The sequence below is a fragment of the Pogona vitticeps genome, chromosome 3 (assembly GCF_051106095.1).
Source record: "Pogona vitticeps strain Pit_001003342236 chromosome 3, PviZW2.1, whole genome shotgun sequence".
NCBI lineage: Eukaryota > Metazoa > Chordata > Lepidosauria > Squamata > Agamidae > Pogona > Pogona vitticeps.
This window is the reverse complement of record NC_135785.1, coordinates 234,758,489-234,777,646: the sequence shown is the minus strand read 5'-3', so window position 1 is coordinate 234,777,646 and position 19,158 is coordinate 234,758,489. Positions and strand designations below refer to the sequence as shown.

The window sequence follows — 19,158 nt, the reverse complement described above, 5'->3', positions numbered from 1 at the left end:
ATCTTACAAAAATAACTTTTTAATTTCCATGAAAATTCCATGCATATTTTGTCTAAGGAGGAACACCTAAACTGACCACAATATTGTGTTTGGAGTACCTTCTGTGATAACTCTAGTAATTTGGTCACTGCCTGCTATTATTTTTACATTGTTTACTACCATCTTGGCTCCACAAAGAGGTACTCTAAGGTAAATGCATAATAATGTCATCAGTCACAAAGAAACCATTTCCATTTCAATCAGAAATGCTAACTATTAAATTTAAATTTATTGCAATTTAACACCCCGTGAAAGACTCGGGGTGTTTTCTAATACAAAGAGGATAAGGTGCAACCTCTAGAAAGGTCCTTCAATCATCTTTCATACTTTTCGCAGAAAGAAAACTTAGACAGTCTTTTCATAGATGACCTTGGTGGTAGCTCTCTTTGACAAGGTGCCTTTAATAATAATAATAATAATAATAATAATAATAATAATAATAATAATAATAATAATAATAATAATAATAATAATAATAATAATAATAATAATAATAATAATAATTCCACATGCTAAGATTACTTCAGGAGAAACAGAAAACTGAAATGACCACCAACCACTTCAGCAACCACACATTCCATCAACAAAGGGTCCAAGGCAGATAGATATGCCTGTAAACTACACCTGAGCACAGTGGGCCTAGCAATTCCTCAACAATGCCAAGTTTGGCTTTCAGCCTGGAGTTGCATATATATGTGAGAAGAGTGATATGGGAAAATTCAGTCTCCTACTGCATGACCTCTGACATACAGTGATAATTATCCATGAGCTGAAATAAGCTCTGTGATTTTTTTAAAAAAAATCTGTTAGATAACTCTGTGGGGGAAATGGTTTTGCTTCACTTCCTAACCAACATTAGGAAGGATTTCTTGACAGTAAAATCTGTTCCACAAAAGAATGAACTACTTCAGCAGGAGGGCTTTCTTTCATTGAATGACCATCCAACAGGGACCTATGGCTGTGGATTTCTTGCATCAGCAGGGGTTGAATCAAATGATCTTTGGGGTCCCTTGAAAAACAATTATTTGATTCTTTGGTTGTTACAAATTTGGTCCTTACAAATTTGTGGATTTATTGTTTTTACATTAAAACAAACAAACAGCAACAATAGTGAAATACTCAGATTGGTTGGATTCATTTGGAATGAGTTGCAATTAGAATCAATTAAACCTATTGAGGAGTTGACTCACCAAATCCATGCTGATTCAATGGGCCAAATCTACTTGTGACTGGATTTTAGTTGGTGTGAAACTACAGAAAACTCATAGTCATAATCATCTGGTTCCCATAACTGGTTAGTCCTTGGATTTCAGTATACATCTAAGAACTTAACAAGGTATCACAGCTGATAGAGAACTGCAGTTGTCCTGTATCTCTTCCCTCTTTTCCCTCCTAATCTTTGGGTGAAAAATAATGTGAAATTTGACATCATTATGTTTTGTAGAGCCCTACTTTCATCTGACATGTTTGGCTGCTAGCAGTGGAAATGGGGCATCACAGTGAGATAATGTTGTATTAAACTTTCAGAGCCACTGCGGATGTGACAGGTAATGGCAAAGTAATATGCAAGTGAATTTGCTTCTTCTGTTTATATTTCTAGTATAACGTTGTGGAGAGAGAAATGTCTCCAGTGTGAGTATAAAGGAGCTGCAAAATTACTGAAACTACATATGCAAACAGCTGTGCATATAAACTGCTCAAGTATTATGTATCAAGAATTGCTCCATTTGTATGTATTATTTATTTATTACATTTTTATTCCACTTTTCGGGCAGGAGTTGGCCCCCCCCCAGCCACTCGCCCAACCCTGAATAGTCAAACTATATGGGTGCTAGCAGGCACTGTACAGAAGGATAAATGAGAGACAGGCCTTTTCCTCAGGCTTACGGACTAACAAATGTAAATACAAACACTCAAGGGAAATGAAGTGGAGCAAAGGTAGATGAAGGGAGAACAGTGTGGCACTGGCAGAATGAAAGAGTGGGTTGTAAATAGGCTAGTAGAATGAGGGGCTCATAATGCTACAGAGCTGGAATGGATCCCCAAGGATGATGTAATCTAACTCACTGCCAACCACATCCCACTTTCAGCTGGAGCCAGAATACTCTTCCCTGGTGATGTTGTTGCTGGGATGTAGTGGAAAACATACTTTCTTGCATGAGAATTCCCAGAGTCCCCCTCTCTGGGTTTGGTTGAGGATTCCGGAAGTCATTATCCAAGGAAATAACTTTTCAAAGCTCCCAGGGAGGTTGTGCAAACAATCTTTGGTCTCTCTGGATAGTGAGAAGGCCAGAGAGATCCCATCATTTTCTAAAGTTGCAGGAAACTGAAGGACAATATAGATTTCTTTCTAGCCAAATATATACATCAAACATTTGAACCCGTAGCTTCTCTTGTCCTGAGCAAATCTGTTTTACTCTACCAGTTATATGTCCTTACACTAATCAAAAAGGTAAAATGAATCTGTCTCATTGTTGGTCTAACTCTAAATCATATCCTTTTTTAAAAAGAGAGAGTTCTGGCTTAGAGGCATTTGACCACCATGAGAACGTTTAGTCTTACCCTACTGATTAAGTGTTGTTGCAATGTTTCCTGGACAAGGTGGTTTGGAGAGGAAATAAAAGGTCTGCAGCAGATCCATCTCTGACTCATGTCTTGGCCATGGTGATCACAAGACTGCTGTTGTGTTCTTTCTAGTCATGGATGTACGCAGAGCTGGAAACATTCCTTTGGGAACTATAGTCTGAGAATCCCCCCCAGGCAGCATGGCCAGTATCTATGCTAAGACAATTCTGAAATTTTAAGTTTAAAAGGTAACTGGGCTTGGCAATGAGTGACTTGCCAATGGCCCTCTAGCATTACTCATAGTTAAAACAGGTTCAAGACAGAATTAAGAGCTGGAGTTTCATTTAAAAACATATATGTTATGAAAACAGATCATCTCACCTGAAATGCACAGTTGAACATTTGAAGTTGTGAATGCTTGTGATCACACATCCTGTGAAACATGAACTTTGGGAGAGCTGCATGACTGCATCGTGGCATTTTAAAGTGGAAGTGTATAAACTAAAGCACAATGGAGTCACTTTTCCATTTCCTTTTGCACTAATTTGCATAAATAGTCCATTTACAATTTTATCTATTAGCCAGTCCTCAAATATACATTAGTATTTGAGAGTCTGGGGGCCTGCAGTTCCATACATTCTTTTCTCATACAGTGTGCAGAAACATGATGGGCAACCTGCACGGAAAATCAATTGCCAGAGCACGGACAGCTTAATCACTGTCACATCATCAGTCCATATTACACACAAGAACAATTACTTTGGAGAATGAAGACCTTCCAAACCTAACAGTGAAAACTACTGTATTTCCATCTAATTAGTTCTAATCTTACTGCACAACAAAATAAGAGAGTATATAAAGATTGAATAAAAGATCCAATGGTTTGAATATCATTGCTTGGAGAGAGAGAGAGAGAGAGAGAGAGAGAGAGAGAGAGAGAGAGAGAGAGAGAGAGAGAGTGTTTGGGTGGATGAGTGCTTAGTTGAAATTGGCCCAGAAGCCACTGGCAATGGTGCGGCTAAAAATATTGTAAATAAATAAAATAAATAAATAAATTGCTGTTATTGTAATTTAGATTAAATTTTTTTTAACTAAATGTTAGGAAGAGTAATTCAATAATGGAATCAACTGTCTCAACGTGTGTTGGTCTCTCCTTCACTGGTGATTTTTAAGTAGTGGTTGGATGGTCACTTGTCAGGGATGCTCTATGGTATGGATTTCCTGCATTGCCAAGAGCCTGGACTTGATGATCTTTGAGGTTCCTTCCAACTCCACAATTCTACGATACTGTGATTGAATGAATACTTTAGGAAATCCACTTATTCCGAAAAAAAGTCAAGGTTTCTAGCTGTGCAAAATGCCCTTTGAAAGGGCCTCTTATATTCAGCTTTCATGTGGTAAAGGCCGTGGGTCACTATGCTCTTTGCACTGAACAATCAAAAGATGCTGCCCATGGAACTCCTAGCATCAAAAGCTATCCTTTTGTGTATATCTTGGTCCCTGAATTCATTTCCCTCTTAGAGAGAATGTATTGAATTTTCTTGACACTTATGTTCATTGATTGTGATCTTGAACTGATGCAGCGGCTGAACTCCATATTCAGACTCACAGTCTGCCTTCTATTGAGTTCAATTGCAGAGCTGCAATCAACAGAGCACAGACTGGCATTCCGTCATGCTTGTTGTACCCAGATTTTCCTTTCTGGGTCTTATTGCATAGCTTTTGAATACAAAGCAAAGCTAAAAACAGCCAGCAGGATTACGTGCCATGATTAGGGTTGTTACCAATACTTGCTAAACTATACAGTATGTTCTCATTGATTCAGGCCGTCTTGACTTGATGAGACACCCCAGTGAGAGATTTTTAATCCTCCAAAGATTCCTTGCTTTGAGGCAAGAGTGAGCAAAGGAGTGCTGTTCCCCCCCCCTCCTGCCATGGTTTCATAACATGCACAAATTGGTCTTTGTATAAAACATGCCCTTTCCCTTAAGAAGTGAAACACAAGTGCACAGCATGAGACACTGAATATCTAAAAGGGCACCCACCACCCTCTGATATTTTAAATCCTTGCAAGTCTTATGCAACAAAGCAGCAACCATGATCATTCTGCACATGTTGTATTATTTGTATAGCTGTATTGTCTACATTGAGGTATGATTTGGGGCCATTGTTATCTAGCAGAAAAAAATTATTCTCATTCTTTTCTGGAGAATGCAAGGAGAATAATTTTGCAATTCCTCTTATTCCTTTTTTAGGGTAAGACATATGAAATACTTACATTTCTACATCATGCATATGTTGTTGATTTATACCACTTCAGACTGCAGTGGCTTTTATGTTTCAGTGCTCTTTCATGTCATGAAAAAGATCCTTAAAAATGCAAAACCTGCCAGGGTTAACTCATTGAATGGTGGACACTTGAATGTTCAGCGGATTGGTTTCCTTGCTTGTATGCACCAATAATATAGGTAATGTGACTGTGCTGTTAGCAAAGTATGCAACACTTGTCTCCCCTGGTTTTCATGTGTTGTGTCATCAGAGTATGATGGGTTCAGCAAAATAAAGTTACCAATGAACACAACAATGTTATACACATTTCCAGTGGGCACTGTGCAGTCATATTGGATTTTACTTTTGAGTAAATATGCTTAGAAGGAGGGGATTTCACAGACATATATAAGCAATTTGATCCTGTGTACAGTGACAATGAATACACATGCTTCATTTTAACTGGGGATCAGATATGTTAATACATTTTATTAGACACCTAAAGACCCTTTATTGGGAGAAAATTAGGATATAAGTGAAATGACAGAAGGACGGAATTAGTCAACACATGACTGGTATATAGGCATGCCAAAATACACCAAAACCATCAGTTGTATCAGTTCTGTTTCTTCACCACCCTTTTGAAAACTCATCTTTAAAAAATAATTCTATATCACTGTTCCAGGATAGTCCTGAAAAGCCTAATTTAAGGGTGAGCAAGCAGTGTCCCTCTGTTGGCCCTCCTGTGATCCTCAGTCTCATTTCTAAAGTGATGAGTTCAGATCTCCACAAAGCAATCTACCCTCTTTTTTTTCCTGCTGCCCACTAGGTGTAGGAGTAGAGGGAGAAAGGGATAAGTGGCAGAAACAGAAGACAAGTGTGACAAAATGAGAACAAGAGGCACAAAAGGAATAGCTCCTATGGTGTCTCTCATCCATAGCTTGCTTGAGCCCAGTCTACTGGCAGCATGTGGCCTCTGACAGATTACCTGTGATGGAGTGTGGCCCATCTTACAATTGGCAATCTCATGACTTCTAACATAAGAATTCATTCTAGGTTTATTCACAGACAGCAAGACTGTCAAATGTGGTTAACTTTAGACATTAAGGACTGGTGTGAAGGATGTGATAAGGCCACATGCAGGTAGATGCTGCTGCTGAGATTTGAATCACACTGCTTCTTGTTTTCAGAGTAGAATCAGGGAAGGGTTTTTTTTCCCCTGTTTTCTCTCTGCACAGGCTTTTCTACAGGAAATCCAGCAGGGAATCCTGTGGAATTCTTTGGAAATTTTGTTCACCTCCCTAAAAGAATGATCAAGCTGTGCAAGCTTCTCTCAATTCTTGAATGGAACAGCATCTGTCTTGCATAGGATTCATCTGGAACATGCTAAGTCTTAGAGAATTGATACTGTTTCTGCACAGAATTCACTGGAAAGGGCATTGAGGAGCATAGAATTTGTTGTTCTCCTATGATGAAATGCTTTTACGGCATTACGTTGTCAGTCTATGAGTTCTGCAGTGGTTGAAGGACGTTACCAACGGATTCCTTTGGAGGAAACAGTTTGCCCATGTGGAACTAATGCAGTTGAGGATCTAACTCACTATTTATCTGACTGCCCAATCTATAAAGATGAGAGAGTAGCTTTGTTTCAAGAGATAGGTCTCACATTTGATAGATCTGATGCGTATTTGGTAAGTTTTCTATTGGGGGATAAGGTGCCATACATTTCTGAAAAGGCAGCCATCTTTGCTTTTAGAGCAACAGTTTTAAGAAAGAAGTTTTGTAGTTAAAATAATTATGCTTTAATTGAAGATTGAACTGTTTCACATAATAATGTTGTTTTTAGATGGTTTTATTTGTATACTATATATGATATTTTATCCTATTTAAACTTTTTTGGTAATGGCTACAGCTATACACAAATAAACTTGCTTTACTTACTTACTTACTTACTTACTTACTTACTTACTTACTTACTTACTTACTTACTTACTTACTTACTTACTTACTTACTTGTTCTCCTACATAGATTGGAAGGGGGAAAATTAAGAAGAAAAATAACAGGAAGTTCTCATCTTAATGGAAATCTAGGTTATGTCACTGTTGTAGGGAAAGGTTGTCTAGAAGTATCAATATAGGTAGCAATATAATACTGCAGAGAATGACAATTTTTGTGAGTACATTTCACATCCATAGCTTGATGGTGACCAAATTACAGAAAAACAATTCTCACTAAATTTTGAGGAAAAACTTTCTGGTCATAATCACTGTACAACAGTGGAAGGAACTTCCTTGGAAAGCTGTAGACAGTTATTGGAAATTTGGGAAGCTTCAGTGGTGAATTCCCACACTGTCAAGAGATAGACTGGATTATCCTTGGGGTCATTTCCAGAGCTACATTTCTATGATTCTGTTATCTGTGGAATCAAAAAGCATGCCAAAATGTGCATCAAGACTGTTCCATTTCATTTTACTCATGGATTTAGATGGCTATATATAACCAATGTTACCTCACAAAAGCTGACACACATGAGTTTTTAAATTATATTCCTTAAATTCCAGTGTTCCAACTAACCTTCCAGCCTGTCGTGGAATGAATGACCATCACCAGAATTTTGATTGTGAAATGGCAAATGTTCTGGAATCTGGACTGACATTAATACTTTGGAGGCTCTGTTTTCCACTGATCAAATCTAGTTCAGGTCCCACAACTAAAAGAAAATATGGAGGAAAATACTGTAAAGCCTGATGCCAAGGGAGGCCTGGAAGGAAAAAAACAAGAAACTGGGCCTTCTCAGCTGTAGCTCCTCGCCTCTGGAACAACCATCCTCCAGAGATTCGTGCAGTCCCTTTGTGGGTATTTTTAAAAACCAGTTAAAAATGTGGATGTTTAAGCAGGCCTTCCCTCCAGTTAATATTTAACTTTCTCTCCTTTATTTACCTTTTATTATTTCCTTTCCATCTTGAAGAACTTGTTTATTGATGTATAATTTTAAAAATATTTGTATGTTGTTTTTATGTGTTTGGAAGCCGCCTAGAGTGGTCGCAAGACCAGATGGGCAGGAGATAAATAAAATAAATAAAGAAAGAAAGAAGCAAATGAATTTGGAATATGATTTTCATAAACATCCAAGCCTGGAAACAAAAGGTCTGAAAATCTCTGGCTTATCTACTCACACTGGTAGTAACTGATCCTGTTTGCTACAGAAAATTATGGAAATGGCAAAGACACAAACACAGAAAACATGGCTGTAGTCTATGAGAAACTGAGGGATATAACAAGTGATGCATTTATTTATTCATTTATTTATTTATTTATTTATTTAGTTAGTTAGTTAGTTAGTTAGTTAGTTAGTTAGTTAGTTAGTTAGTTAGTCAGTCAGTCAAATATTTTAAAGCCACCCTTATAGACACAAGAATGGAAAGCAATTATAGTAAAAGAGTAGCCTAATTAAGATAAGAAAGCTCCAGAACCTACCAGCAAAAGTACATTAATAATTCATAGATCATGTTCAGGAGGTAATGTTTAAAATTCATTCAACTTTTACATCTCAATATGTCTATTCTGATGTCACACATCCACACAGGCAACACAGGATATGCTGTTACTTGTAGATCTAGGTAAAATGTGTTTCAATAAAGAGCACATAGATGGGAACCCTTTTGATCACCCTTGACCCTGCTCAATGTCCCAGTCCATAATGGTATTTGCATTTCTGGCTCTCTATGAAGACCTAATTCTTGCAGACAGGAAAAAAACAAGACCAGGTCATAGGTTTAAGGATGCAGGCAGGACAGAAGGGTACCAGAAGCAGTTTGCAGGGCTCAATGCTATATTTTATCCCTCCCCACCACTTTTTCCCAGTTGCCAGGATAAAGCCCCACTCAGTTTCTCAAAGCAGTTACTGGGAAGGTAGTGAAGGACAGACTTTAAAAGGGCAATGCCATATTTAATTCCTTCATTAAAGGGCAATGTAGGGGCCCTTCCTTCTACACTGTCTGCCTTTCCTAATTGCTTCTACACTTCCTGTTTATTTGACCTGAATTTAGTGGTCCTGTGGCCACTAATTTCTTTCTCTTTCCCCCACTTCTAATCATGACAAAGTAAAGGAGAGGTTTAACTTGAGGGATCTCGAGGTGCACTTTTCTCTATTGACTCTCTATTTACCCTTTGCTCCACCCTATGATCACCATAGAAATGCAGAAATACCCATGATTCCATTTGTTTTTATACATTTCTCCATTGATAGCTGACATTTTTAGAATTCAGCATGCTCAAAAAAAATTCTCCCCCTTGAACCTCAAAGGTATTGTTTCGTTTTCCATTTTATTTTATGGTACATTGTCTACATGGATGTTGTGTGTATAATAAAAGTTATAGCTTTCTAGCTATTGTTGCAAATGAGATTCCAATTTTAAGAGCCAAGTCTTGCAACTTCGGATAATAACCCCCTCTAGTCCCGCGTTCTGTTTCCACAGTAACCCACCTTCCTGTGAGGAAGCCCAAAAGCAAGATATATGGACAATAGTACCTTCCCATCTTCCCAGCAGCTAGTGTCACAACCAAGATTAGGAGGAGCTGAGTGATTTGCTTAGTTTCCAATTCATCATAAACACACCACCTTTTCTACATTAACATTTTCTACAAGACATTTATACCTAGAAGTCCTTTTTTGCCAAAGTTTGTGATAATGCCTGTGAAATAAAAACTTTAAAAATGCACACAGAAATGGGCACCTTGGAAATAGAACATAGAAAGCACCTTTATTCAATGGACTTGTGGCTTGGGGAAAAATTGCACAGACTTGATGAAATGCAAACAACATGTTCATATTTTGAAAAATAGAGACAAATTTATAAGTGCTCACACAAGTTGGGGATAAAATCACCATATATACAGAATCTAGAGGGAGCAAATATTTAATTAGTAAAACTTTGTTGGAGTAGCCTTCAGAAAATGGAAATTGACCAATTTGCCTATTTTGGCCTACCCCATCACATTGGCACCCTTCCATTTTTTTTCTGGCCTATCTTAAAGGGGGAGATATGAGATCCTGAAAGTGTCAGCTTCTATAGATAACTCTTACTAGCAATGCATTTTAGCTTCACAGAAACAAGGGTTCTTGCTCTTTGAATAGCTCCATAAGGTCAGTAGATAAAGTTTTCATTCCTCCAATTCTGAGGGAGATGACTAGCTGCATGTGGTAGCTGGAAGAAGGCAGAACAGAAGAGGTAAGCCTATTCAGACACAATCTGCATGGCACAACCAAGAGGAGGTGGGCATACACTGGCACCTTCAGGGCTAGTTTCAGCTTTCTGGGCAGGGACATTGGAACAGAACTGAGTTGGAGTTTGAAAAATAAATTCTCCAAGCTTTCATACTGATTGATGTTGGAAACAGGCTGGCCCCATCCCACCTATCTTTCGTGACAGTACAGGTTGCTGTTGGGACAAAGATTTCTTTCTCCCTCACCCTCTTAGGTCAGAAAACATACACATAGTCTGCTGGATTGTGATTTCAGAGAGGTGAGTAAATTAGGGATTACAAGATATGTCAGTTAGAGGACTTTAGGAATAGCCACTGGAGATGGGTGTATTCATATACGAATACGAATATCCCTATCTCTAATAGTCACCATTGCCATGGTTAGTGTAGAGATGAAGGAATGAAGAAAGAAGTTTGGTGAGGGACCTTTTACCTCAGCCATTGTACTGAGGTGAAAGGAGCAGGATGGTTACATCCTGGCAACAGGTCCCTGGAATGAACTGTTTGGGCGGGGGTATGCCCATCTTACCATCTCAGAGCTTTTGATAACAAAGGGTCTCCCTGGTACTGGATCTCCCTGATTCTGGTATTCCTCCTTCAGAATATAAAAATGTGTAGATAAAAATGACTGTAACAGTTACTAATCCTGGCCAAACTGGGAAAGGGCAGCAGTGGACTTGTGAAGGATGAGTTTCTGGAAAGGTTTGGACAAGTTCTGTTTTGAGACTGGAGCCAAAAAGATTCTCTCAGAAAGCATGCCTTAAAGCTGTAAGATGATCAAAACTATGGCATCTGGTATTCCAGCCCCAAAGATAGATCTCCACCGCTTGTGCCAATTGTATTAATAAATAGTTAATGCTGTCTTTATGTAATCCAGTTCTTGGGTCATATATCTTTTATCCCTGCTCTGGGTAAAATCTGCCCCCATGTTGTACAGGTGAAGGCAGGAGCACATCTGATAGGTCTCTATATTTTTGTCCACCTCTTGAGATGTTTGTGTAGGTGGGTGGGTGGGTGGCAGGATTTCTTGGCAGATATTAGATGCTTTACTTACATGAGTAGATGCAAAGAGTGGCCCTCTGGCTGAAAAATCAAATTGTTTCTCATCTCCTGAAACACATTTGCATCATTCTAATTTCAGGATTTTGCTCAACCTCTCCCTAAATAAAATGAGACATCACTCTCTGCCCATGTCACTACTGCTCTTGGGAGCCACTCTATCCCGCCTCCTTACTATGAAGCCAGCTTTCTTTTAATCAGCATTGAAAACTGAAATGTCCTCTCGACCGGTCTTCAGCGTTGCGGACGGGGAATGATTTACAACCCAGCTACTGGAAAGCTCTTTAATCTTGTCTGTATGAACACTTAGCACCTACAAATCACCTGTTTCCCTTGATATACATCACCTGCTTCATGCTTTGGTGCCCTGGAGGTGAACACAGCAAAGGTACAACTTGTTTACATGAGAGGGTGTTTTATGGGAGTTGTCCTCCCACAATGCCAGCTTTCCTTGCCCTTCTTTTCTGTTTGCAACAACAGTTCTCTTTCAAAGCCAATGAATGGAGAGGATAGTGGGATACAGGTGAATATCATAAGCAATAACGGTGACCCTGTCATACCTTTCACACGTCTAAGGGACAGGAAGCAACAGAACCTATTCTTTCTCTCCGATTGAGGCAAGATTAAATGTGAGATTAGTACAGTGGGTACCTGAGTGAATCGGTATAGCATGGAAAATGGATAGCAAATGTTGTTTCAGGTGATCAAACACTATAGCTTTTGCAGATCTGTTCATCTCACTATGAGGTCAATAATGTTTAATAATACATAGTATTAACGATATAAATACTTTGCATGCATTCATGCATCTCAAATCTTCCTGTGTTGACAGACTAATCATCAGAAGATCAGCCAAGTGCTGTAAGATCTGTGTATATGTGTATTATAAGGTATTCTAGCCATTTGATCATTTTTAAAAAGAATGGAGTTTCACATCTAAGGAACCGGAGACATAAGATGCACAAATAGGTTCGTGTAGAGCTGGAATGTGTTTGTTCTCAAGAATAAGGTCCCAAAGTCTCCTCTTAATATTTCAGTGCTGAATAAATTCTAGGTATCCTTTGATTCTTGGTAGTGACAGACTTAGGCTGAGGTCATACCAGCAAAATGGTTTTGAGTTACTCCTCATGATTTTTAACCCCTTTTGGGGGGATTCAGAAAGTGCAAGGCCATTATTGATTCTTTTGTTCTCCTTCCATGCTATCTCCACATCAAATCCAGCCTGCTGGGAGACTGTTACTATACTTGTTCTGTGTTTCATTGCGCAGTACAACTGACATTGCAGTGAGTGTGTACTTCGAAACGAATTCATTTCTGCATCTGGCATGCGGTCCCACTTTCTTTACCCATTGTTGTTCGATTCCCTTAATTTTTTAAAAAAATTAATTTTCAATTGGGAATGTTGGCACATTGGTATACTTCTGTCAAATACAGAGCATCAGTCCCCCTACTGTCTTTTTGACTGCCACTTCACTGTGCTGTGGGTTCGCCTCCACATAGGGTAACAAAGCACAGAAATAGGAAGAAATGGCCTAGATCAGTACATGGCCAGCAAGGATGTTTTGCCAACACATCGAATTTAAATTTAAATTTAAATAAATAAAAATGCACACATTTTTAATGGAAGGAGCAGAGAAAGACACAAGAAAAGGAAGGGTATATGTCCTGCACAAGAGGTGTAAATGAATGCACCATAACTAATTCACCCCTCCCCCAAAAGTGGAATGGTTAAAAAAGTATGATCCACTGTCACAGGATATATGTCAAGTGTCCACAATGTGTGACTATGCAGGAAGCAGAAGACACAAGAAAGAAGGGGGGCATTTTTCTTGTGTGACAGCACCTCACTCTCAAGAAAAACAGTCTGTTCTATACCTGGCTAGTTCTTTTCTAATAAGGCACTCCAGGAAACAGGCAGCTAAGGACAATATGGTTTCTGAGGTAGACAGACAGCTGAGGATGGAGAGAGGAGAATATCCCCTGCCACCAATGCCAGTTAGAACTTTAAATAAATACATTAAGGACAGACATGCTCAAGAGATCTGAGGAACATTTATTCCAGTTTCTCAGTGCTGGACTTTGGGGAAATAGAATTGTGGCCAAAACTATGTACAGGAGCCACATAGGTTAGAAGAGATTCATACTCCTTGTAGGGACAATTCTCTGATGGGGGGGGGACATTGAAAAGGTGTGAAGTTAGGGATGTTTGGTGCACAAGTGTCCTTGGGGTACATGCATGCTGTAGGCTATATATTCGTATAACTCAGTTTTTGAATGAAGAGATGAATGCATTAGGTGGGGGGGGGGGAGAGAGATGCTTAAGAAGGAGAAAGGAGAGGAGAGGCAGAATAGTGGCAATCATAATGGATGCTCTGAGCAGCCTCTCCTCTTCCACCAGAAAATGAGATGGGATATGAAATGAAATGGGGCACAAATGAACCATTAGTAACTCAAGCCATCTGTCCTTGGTTTTTGCTTAAAGGGAGAAATCAGTGATGAACCAAGTGTTAAGGTAGTATAAATCTTAAATTGTTTTCTTGGTGTATAGGCAGAGCAACTAAAGCAAGAGCTACAGGCATGACTCATGCTAGGAAGATAATATAAGAAGGGAGCATCACAACTTAGAATGTACATGACTGTTTTACTTAGGGAAGAATAAGTGTTATCACCTGCTGTACATAAATGACCAAACTAGAGCATGTAGACCCAATGACAATCACAACCTGTTTTTGACACACAGTGCTCTTTGATGTCATGACCTGGCGCTATTCCATAGCTGGCATGTTCTCCCATTTAACATTTTAAAACCCCATTGCTGATATGCTGTGGCATGGCAGTGGCTTCCAAACTTTCTGTCTCCAGGAAACACTTCCTGGCTGCATCAGCCTGTCTGGCAAGGAGCCAGTGAGCATCTGCCACTAAACCTCTGAATAATGAATAGGCTTCTGGGGCATGTTCTAGGATACACACTAAGCTCTCCCAGGGAAGAGCTGAACTGCCTCGGTCACAATCACCCAATCAATAAAGAAAAGGAAACGTTACAGAAGCTGCCCTTCTTTCTAATACAGGGTCTCTTGGCTTTTGATTGGATGCTAGGAGCCACAATGCTGCCACTGTAATGAAAAATATGCTCATTTTCCACCAAGCAAGTCCCTAGACCTAGCTGGAAAGATAACAGGTTTGAGTACAACGACAAAACCTCAAACATTATAATTTTATTTATTTACAAGCAAAATTCCCCCAATCAGCATGGGTTTTGGCCATGCTGGCTAGGGAAATCTAAGCGATGGAGACCAAAAAAGTTTCCTAGTTCTGAGCAACAGTACATATTAAAGTAACTTTAACTGAAATCTTGCTCAGTCACCACATCAGATAAATGAATTGCCTGCAGGAGGATGTCAGTGACTGCAGTAAAGCAAGGTTTAATCATAGCCATGTTTATCAGATCATGTGCTCTTTGAAAAAAAAGCTGTTTTGTAGCACAAAACATAAAACATTCCTTTTTTTCTATGTGAAATCCAGTCTGCTGTACCACTAGCGCCTCATACGTATGTAGTGCTCTTGTTTCTTCATCTTTCGTGTGAATGTTCTAATCTGCATTTCTTTATGCTGTATCACAGCACCACTGGTATTGTACATGGAAAATAACTTTAATAGCTCCATCTCAGAGTATGGAAAGGTTATCTGGGCAGTGGCTATGCTCCTTTTTTTTTTAATCTGACAGAATCTATATTATTAAAATCCAGGATTAGAAATGGGTAACTTTGATGGCACTGGGAGTGAAATTTTGACCTCCAGTTCTCCACCCCTGTAGGTAGCAGAAGATGCAAACAATGAAATCTAACATCAAAACAGAAACTAACATGATTTTTTAGGGGGGGGTCTTGGGCTTGTGGGGAACCCATGGAAAAAAAACACAAGCCCTGGGGGTCTCCATAAGCAGGTAAAATTCCCATCCTTTTACCCTTCCCCCAAATTTATTTATTTATTTATTTATTTATTTATTTATTTATTTATTTATTTATTTATTTATTTATTTATTTATTTATTTGCTTGCTTGCTTGCTTGCTTGCTTGCTTACTTATTTACTTACTTACTTATTTACTTATTTGATATACTGCCCATCTAACTAGTGGTTATTCTGGCCAGTTTACAACAGTTGCAAGACATAAAAACAACATAAACAAACACATTAAATTTATTAAATAAGTTAAATAATTTTTTTCCTGGCTCCAGGTGGGTATGAGGGCTATGTGGGATCCTGGGAGCCTCGAAAATGGCCTTGAGGACTGCAGTTTGCCAAACCCAACCTACAACATCACATTCCATCAAACAAACTTGTTACCTCCTATTCTGATTCCTTTTCATTTATCATGCCTCTATTGTAATGATCATAACTGTGTGCTGTCAATTCAGTTCTGACTCATGGTGATTCCTTCCAGGGTTTTCTACTCACAGAATGCTCAGACGTAGTTTTCCATGTGTGCTCTGGCACTTGCCCATGGCTACATAGGCTGACTTTTCTCCAGGGAATGCACAAGGAGGGGGGGAAAAAGTTACCAAATTCTGGCTCTGCTGTCAGAGACCTAACTCTCTGAGCTGCCTCTTTCTATTAGGGCTCAGATTCAACCTAGGTGTGCGCACACACAGCACGGTGTCCCAAAAAACCCTATATTCAAATAGTTTGGAGGTGGGGTGCTTGTGCGTTTGTTTTACTCTTTAACTATAAATAGCCTAAATACTATGTATTAGGCAAATCACCCTCTCTCAGCCTCAGTCACTATTATCAGTCACCTTTTTCCCTGCACAGAAAGTGTGTTTTCACAGTGAAAAATATATCTGAAGTGTCAAAAAGCAACAAAGAATGTAGGGCATGGCTGTAGGAATGGGATTATCATGAGACAGTTTGAAAGATTCTCTCTTATTCATACACACACTCTCTGAAAGAGAGAGAGAGAGAGAACATACTCATATCTCCTATACAGACATATACTGTATTTATGTCATTTTAAAATAAGAACATACCAAATGTATTTGGCTTGTGGGAGGGAATGAAAGCTAAGCTGACAGTATAATGCAAGGCACTGCCCAGGCATCCTGCATTTCAAAGAGATGAATGATGGCATGTCATAATTCAGCAGGAACGATAAAATGTGATGGATTTCCTAACCTCTGTGTCTCTTCCAAACAAGCTTGTCCAGTCCCTTCTGATACATCTAGATTAAGTTGGCCTCTCTGATGCCAGCTGGCCCCGCAGCCAGAAGCGAGGGCTGAGAGCCACCAATCAATCAGCTGTCTCTGAGGTGTCCTGTCCTGTTTCACGATATCGGTTGAGGTTGGGTCAGATCTCCACAGTGCAGGCATGCTTGGATGGTCATTTGGGATTCTCCTGCTTCAAGGCGCAATAAGTGAATTCTGTGTGCTAACTGAGAAATACAGTTGAATATTCCGTAGTACAGACCAACTAGCAAAGACAGCCAAAATAGAAACTATGAGAACATAATTGTAAGTGCAAGTTTGACATTTTGACACAATGCATGTGGGACATGGAGATGGACAAGATTAGTCTATATTCAGCCTTTACCAGTTTTGTGCTGACTCAGTCTTAATTGCATTTTACCCAGTTTCTGTATCAGCCTCCATTGTTAAAGGACTGCGCATAAATATGCCTTCATTTTCATTTGCTATGTCTACCATACATATTCTGTATGCATTTTCCTTATGGGCTGGCAGGTAATATGCAGCTTTATGCTATGTGAGATACAATATCATTTAATAGCTCCACTGGTTAGGAAGGACAAAAAAAAGCTTTTTAGTTTGGTCAGAAACTAGGAATTTACGAATAAATCGTGACCTTACCTATGGCAACTTCACCTATTTTCAGCTGTATGTCTGTTCATCTGATTCCTCCATAACCCTGTGAGTTAAAAGAAAAAGGTGTACCAATCCCTCCTATATCTTTTTATACACAGGATACTCTAACATATGCATTTCACATCCCTCTTTCTTTAATACATACATTTTTGTATACAACTACTCCTATAGCTTCTCATTTATTTAGTTGACATTTCTATCCTGTCTTTCTCCTAAAACTAGAGCTCAATGCAGCTTACAATATTAAAATATTTAAAAATTCCAGCACAATTATATAAATTACATAAATTAAATCAGTTATCATATTGAAAGTGTAATTATAACCATTAAAACATCTCAATTTGAAAAATTAATTACAGTGAACAATGGAAAAACACAGCCTATATTAGGTATAGATATATCCAGCCTATATTGAGTAGTGTAGAAATATCCTTTTGGAAGAATAAATTAGGTCACTTCACTTTCAAATTCAGACTGGACTTGATTCTTCATATCCTTGATGGGAACACAGGTATATTTTTAATGTATTGTTTTCATTTCAGTTGTGCTTTTGAACTGATAGAAGCAGTGTAATTAGGATTAGTCAATCAGATTTGAGGCCAAGGCTTAATTATATGTAGGGTGGGGGTATGTGCAGTGAATCATTGTAAAGGCTAGTGAGAGTCATTAGAAACCAGATTTTGTTATGCATGTATCATGGTATTCAGTGTGAGCCCATTCTTTTTCCAGGTGTGACTGTCAATATGATAAGCATTCTTTTATCTGACAGTATGTACAATATTCTGCCATTGATGGGAATCAGTACACATTGGGTCTCCCCCTGCTCGTGGCTCTAGCATCCAGTTTTGGAGTATGGGAAACATTCCTTGTGGTGGTGGTGGGAAATATGTCATGGTTATATTAGATATAAAGCTTTAGAAAGACCACATTAAAAATGGCAGCTTCCAGAACCTTCCAGTTAGTATGGGAAGTAACATAGGACAATTATGTGGCTTATACTCAATAATAGTAACTTCAGAGAGTTTCAATGGGCAACTGGGAATATGTCAATATCCCTCTGTAGAAGTGTGCTTGAATTCAGTGAACACTCTTTAAAATCAATTAAGCCCCCTTGAAATACACGGAGTGCCACTGTCTTGTTGTAAATTTCCTTGAAAGAACCAATAAAAGCACTATATCAAATAAGAGAGAACAAAAGTATGTGTATCTAAGAGAAAGAAATGTAAAAGAGAACTATCACTTTGCCCAGTTCTGTTTTCCTATCTTGCTCTTGTTACTTTTGCTCAGGTAAGAGCCTGGAATTCTGCTTCTTACCTTGGATTCCATGGACTAGAAACATTAAGCACATGGCAGTGAAAGACCCAGTACCGAAACTGCCCATTTGGTCTTGGCTCTGAACAGATGAGTGGGGTCTCGTGCTTGGTCATGTTTATAGCCAGAGAGGCTCAAGTTGGGATAATGCTGCTCACAGAGATAGGATATGCACCCACTCAATTTCTGCCTAATCCTGTAAAATGCTTTGTTCTTCTTCCAGTGCTTGGGGCAGGGGGAAAAAACCCACATTCATTTGTTTTCTGTTTTGCTGTGAGAGCTACAGAGCATCTATCTATAGCTGGCTCATACCGTGTTCTTTTGATTCTGTTGTTAATTAAGATGTATCTCATGGCATGTCCCAAAGATTCAACAGCAGGAAGAAGCTTTCTGGTTCCCAGGAGTTAGTACATTTATATGACTGCTGTCAGCATGGCCAGAAGGACATTACATATTAAAAAAGACAGTTGAATTTAAGAAATTGTGTACATTTTACTAGTCTGGGAACCATCAGGTAGACATAGTAGAGATGGGAGAATTGCAAGCTTAGACAGGTATATAAAATTGAGTGGATTTTCCTCCCATAGGAATGCTGAGTCTTTAAACTGCAATCCCTGTACAATCCCTGTACAGTAGGATGGGTCAAATTCTGGCACTCCAGATGTTGTTAGTCTGCAGCATTCCTCACCATGTGCTATGCATGCTACCATTGATGGGAGTTGTAGTCCAATTTATATGACACTTAAGTTCCACTGAATTCAAATGATCCTGCCTCT

At 38.9% G+C, this 19,158-nt stretch overlaps 1 long non-coding RNA gene across 1 annotated transcript in view; it reads right to left on the bottom strand.

Annotated features, from left to right (window-relative positions):
• Positions 1 to 3,563: 3,563 nt before the first annotated feature.
• LOC144588030 (uncharacterized) overlaps positions 3,564 to 19,158 on the bottom strand; it is a 335,763-nt gene continuing 320,168 nt past the window's right edge. The window contains exon 2 of the long non-coding RNA XR_013543336.1: positions 3,564 to 19,158. This exon is cut by the window's right edge and continues 18,202 nt beyond it. This is a non-coding gene — a long non-coding RNA (uncharacterized LOC144588030).